Below are 5,400 nucleotides of genomic sequence, written 5' to 3'. Positions count from 1 at the left end.
GTTGTTCAGCATCTATTTAAATTCTGCTTCAGTTCTAAAGATAGTAAGTGACAACAAAGGAAGGAACCTGGCATATACTAGTATACAAGCGAAAGAAGCATTGTCCAAGTCATAGTCAGTATACCAGAAGCTCATAAAATATTAAAATATTTTTTACCCTCGACTTCTAGTGCTAAGACCATAGCAGTAGGAACAAAATATCAGCAAGTGAAACATGTCGCTTCTACTGGCCACTTCACTTAGTGCTTTATCCATAAAACGAAGTGTTTGACTAATGACACCAGATGTTTTAATAAAGCACACATTTGCCTCAGGCTCACACATTTTGCTATCACCCCACTTGGTGGTGCTCATTTTATCTGTAAGCATCAACGAATAGGTGAAAAGCACCAAACATTAAAACAGATAGTACGTTAACCCAAAACCTGTTACAGAAGCCTTTTCTGCGTAAACTAATGATTAACTCGAATGGGAAATATGTAAAAATAAAAAATGAAACCGTCTATCTTTGCTTGCCGTGGTTCTTTACAGAGTGACACATTGGGAGCTCGACTATCAAAAGTAATGACCTATCAATGAGCCAGTATGTCTGTGTGATTTCTTTATTTCAGTTGTATTCCTTCTAGCAAACATTCTTTAGTGTGTGTTTCCAGAGCATACATCCTAAGAGGTATGTTTAATACCAGGGTAAGTCCAGACCAGCATTGACACTCCCCCTGTTTCTTGTAGTTTCACTTCACCACTAGGAGCAATGGGCGCAGGGTTTTCTTGGAGCCAACATGTGTAGGGGAATTTCTGAAATAACGGGGAGGAAAACTGTAGGGTTATTTGTGCAACGGCATTGTGAGACCCAGAATAACCAGTCTACGATTTCTTTCACGAATATATCCTAAAACACAGAAAGTAAAATGTAATGATTGAAGTATGTTGTGCAGTGGGTGAAGCAAAACGCCTCTGTTCAACGCAACACAGCAACAGAATGACACAAGAGACTCGACAACATCACAGACCAGGGTGAAACATTAATTCCTATATAATGTAAAATAACCAGGTAGTTTTGAAGTTATGACCCATCAGCCCAGGAAAAGATACACCATACTTCCTTCTTACTACAATGTAACAGAACATAAAATAACCTCAACCCATCAATAACGCACACACACCACAGAATATCATGGACACTGCAAAAAGGCGTCTTTCAACCTCTACAAACGGCTGCCTTTCAGCCCATGAGCTCAACAACAGCAGAACAGATATTTCAACCAACACAAAAAGTACTATGCAAAATCGAGAGCAGGCTTGCTGCATAGTGTTAAAGTGGGAGATTACGAGCCCATGATTAAGGACTCAATTCAGCTAAAGACAAACCTTATTTCTCTTATTCTTTTTTTAGACAGGGAAGCAACCCACCACTCAAAACAGACGGTAACTCACAATCAGAACTCTCATATCTGATATAAGCATGTTCAATTACAATAACAACTAATAAGTTATAACACACACCCTTACAGTCGCCGCGCGGCTCGTGGGGGGGGGGGGTCGCGCACGGGGGAAATTAAGTATTAAACAAAAAACGAAACTTACCTTACAGCCGGTCCACGCCACCTCTCAGACCTCTGCTCCCCTTGGCGCCTTCACGAACGGCACTGGAGGGGCCTGCCAACCCCTCTCAGCCAATCCTGGCGCTTCCAGCAGCGCCAGGATTGGCTGACGGCACAGCTTACGCTACGCCCGCCGCCTGCCCATTAGGAGACCGAGGGGCTCCTAATGGGCATGCGCAAGCCAGTGCAAATACAAGTGCGCATGACTGGGCATGGGTGAAAATTCGCTCACCTTCCCCACTCATGCGCACTTGTGCTGCTGCCTGTTGTCCCTCCCTGGTCTGACAAGCATGTCAGTCAACATGACGCCGGACCGCCCACCCCCTTCAGACTCTGAAGGGGGTGGGCGGTCCGACGTCATGCTGACTGACATGATTGTCAGTTGGTTCTCCCTCGGCGTCAAGTGTTTACTTAAGACAAGTTTAGAAATGCCGAGGGAGCTACGGGCGGGAGCTGGGCGGGGGGGCTACGCCCCAACGCCCCCAATGGACGCACCGCCACTGGGGCAGAAATGACTTCAGGCGGGTTGGGGAGCCTCTCCCCTCTGCCCAGTGTGGGCATGAGGTGAGGTGGGCTAGCTTTTCTGGTCACTGCCCGCCCCAAAGCCCCAGTTTCTTACCAGCTGTACATCCGCATGTGTTAAAACCAGGCCTGGAGTTCAGGGGCGCAGCTTGGTCAGCAAGATTGGGGGGTGTAAGCTTCAGATTTCCCAACAATCCCCCTGGTGTATCTTGTTAAGTACATTATGAGAAATAGGACACAAAGGGGTTTTAAAAGGCAGTGGAAAAAGAGAGGAGTGCAGATTGTTGGGGGTACTTAAAACACAATCGTTTTCAAACTAATCAAGTTTTAAGGCAGAGATGAGAGAGAGAGACAGTGTGTGTGTGTTTTTGTCTGTGTGGGCATGTAAGAAGGGTGAAAGCTGACAGATACCTCACCATACCCGACTAAAAGCCCCTGTACCCAACTTTATTACTGCATACATTTGTTAGGGAGGTGTAACACCCCATACCTCCCCCCATCCCCACGAAGCTACCCCCCTGCTGGTGTTGCTGCACCCATTAATACTAGATACATCAACTACAGGGCTACTCCCAAATGGCCAAAGTGGTACCCCCTCTGCTAAAGCTGCTTTTGGGATGCCACTCGCGCCAGCTTGTAATGGGGTGTCAAATGTATGTGCCGGCTGTCAGGCGGGTTTATTCATGTAGAAAGTAGAGAACGTCATTTCTCAGCACAGGCTTTGGCCTACTTTGCAACCAGCGGAAGTGGCCCATACAGCATGCCGTGTGCTGACCCAGCTCAATGTCAGCAGGGTACAGGGAACAGACTACTGCTCACTGTTCCTCTTTTGTGCCCACATTGCCTGATGCTGCAGAACAAATCTGTATTTGTTAACTTTTTTCTCCAGTACACATGTGTCTATTATCGTGAAAACTGTAGACAACTTGGTGAAACATATTCCATGTGTAACAGTTCCTTTGTGCACTAGGTTTCCATTAGATTGCTTTCAGGAGGTACATAAGCAGGGCTGGTAGTCACAGTATCAATTTTTTATTATAGACCTGCAACTATATCAACACAGTATCAACTTGCACTATTTCATCACAGTGGGCAGATGTGGACTTAGAATAGTGAACCTGCACTTTCCTGCATATTATTAGCGTGGCAATATAGAGGTAGCGATTTTATGTAGTCGACATTGCGACATAGAAACTTGAGCAGCCGAGTCAACTTCCTTTAACTCGACAGTTTCAGCCCATTAGATGTCTTCTTCAAGGCTGTGGTTTGTGGCCAGGCCTCGCCTAGAGCTCTGGCCTTTACAAGTCAACATGGCGTGCAGAAGATGTCTGAACGTCATCTTGCTGTCCTGCTCGCTTTTAGTTTCATGCACGATGCACACATGCTCGTTTTCAGTGGTTCTCACCATAGTGTATCCTGACATTCAGCAAAGGAAGTGATGTAATATCCGTCGCTTTCAGAGATAATAATTAAATTACAAGGGCTGCTGTGCAATGGTACCAAAAGTCATTATCTATTTCTTTTTAGATGTGAAAAAATGACTGGTACCAAAAACGATGAAAAATGATTCTCATAAACAATTAAATGAGATTGGTTTTAATCACTTTGTATTTGAGTACATTTAGCCAAGAGTGGCAGAGGTTCAATGGATGATGTTTCAATGTATAATCTACAGTTTGTATAGATTTACGGTGCCCCTTTGGATGACATCCAAGCGCTGTCACAGTAAAACAGAGTGACATAACATAGTTTCCAGTTTGAATCTACCTGGTTTGGGACAGGGCGAGGGGGGGATGGTGGAGGGCTATCCAGTATTCTTCAGCCTCTGCCCTTTGTGCTTGCTAGTAGGTTGTTTCTACCCTGTAAGACACAGGTCTTCAAAGTTTTTTTGCTGTGGGTCCCTCTAAGCTAAATGTTTTGAAATGGGCCCCCCCCCTCCCCCGCCGCCCCAAAATATACTTTATGGCAAGGATTGGAGGAGCGGGAAGGGCAGGGCATTGGGCTTATGAGATCATTCCCGGCAAGCTTTTTCTGTAGCTCAAAAGCCACACTGGCTAATTAGGATTAAATGCATCAAACAAAAATAGAAATTGATCACAAAACACTGATCCTCATAATTGAGGTTTTGTGAGCCCCTCACACTCCTGGACCCAATGCAACAGAATCTGCTGAACGATTGAAAGCTGCAGCCCCTCACACTCCTGGACCAATGCAACAGAATCTGCTGAACGAATGAAAGCTGCAGCCCCTCACACTCCTGGGCCCAATGCAACAGAATCTGCTGAACTAATGAAAGCTGCAGCCCCTCACACTCCTGGACCAATGCAACAGAATCTGCTGAACGAATGAAAGCTGCAGCCCCTCACACTGCTGGGCCCAATGCAACAGAATCTGCTGAAGTAATGAAAGCTGCAGCCCCTCACACTGCTGGGCCCAATGCAACAGAATCTGCTGAACAAATGAAAGCTGCAGCCCCTCACACTGCTGGACCCAATGCAACAGAATCTGCTGAACAAATGAAAGCTGCAGCCCCTCACACTGCTGGACCCAATGCAACAGAATCTGCTGAACGAATGAAAGCTGCAGCCCCTCACACTGCTGGGCCCAATGCAACAGAATCTGCTGAACAAATGAAAGCTGCAGCCCCTCACACTGCTGGACCCAATGCAACAGAATCTGCTGAACGAATGAAAGCTGCAGCCCCTCACACTGCTGGGCCCAATGCAACAGAATCTGCTGAACGAATGAAAGCTGCAGCCCCTCACACTGCTGGGCCCAATGCAACAGAATCTGCTGAAGTAATGAAAGCTGCAGCCCCTCACACTCCTGGACCCAATGCAACAGAATCTGCTGAACGAATGAAAGCTGCAGCCCCTCACACTCCTGGACCCAATGCAACAGAATCTGCTGAATGAATGAAAGCTGCAGCCCCTCACACTCCTGGACCCAATGCAACAGAATCTGCTGAACGAATGAAAGCTGCAGCCCCTCACACTCCTGGACCCAATGCAACAGAATCTGCTGAACAAATGAAAGCTGCAGCCCCTCACACTGCTGGGCCCAATGCAACAGAATCTGCTGAACGAATGAAAGCTGCAGCCCCTCACACTGCTGGGCCCAATGCAACAGAATCTGCTGAACAAATGAAAGCTGCAGCCCCTCACACTGCTGGGCCCAATGCAACAGAATCTGCTGAACGAATGAAAGCTGCAGCCCCTCACACTGCTGGGCCCAATGCAACAGAATCTGCTGAAGTAATGAAAGCTGCAGCCCCTCA

This window comes from Triturus cristatus, chromosome 2_2, assembly GCF_964204655.1.
Source record: "Triturus cristatus chromosome 2_2, aTriCri1.1, whole genome shotgun sequence".
In the NCBI taxonomy this organism is placed as follows: Eukaryota; Metazoa; Chordata; class Amphibia; order Caudata; family Salamandridae; genus Triturus; species Triturus cristatus.
This window is presented reverse-complemented; position numbering follows the sequence as displayed.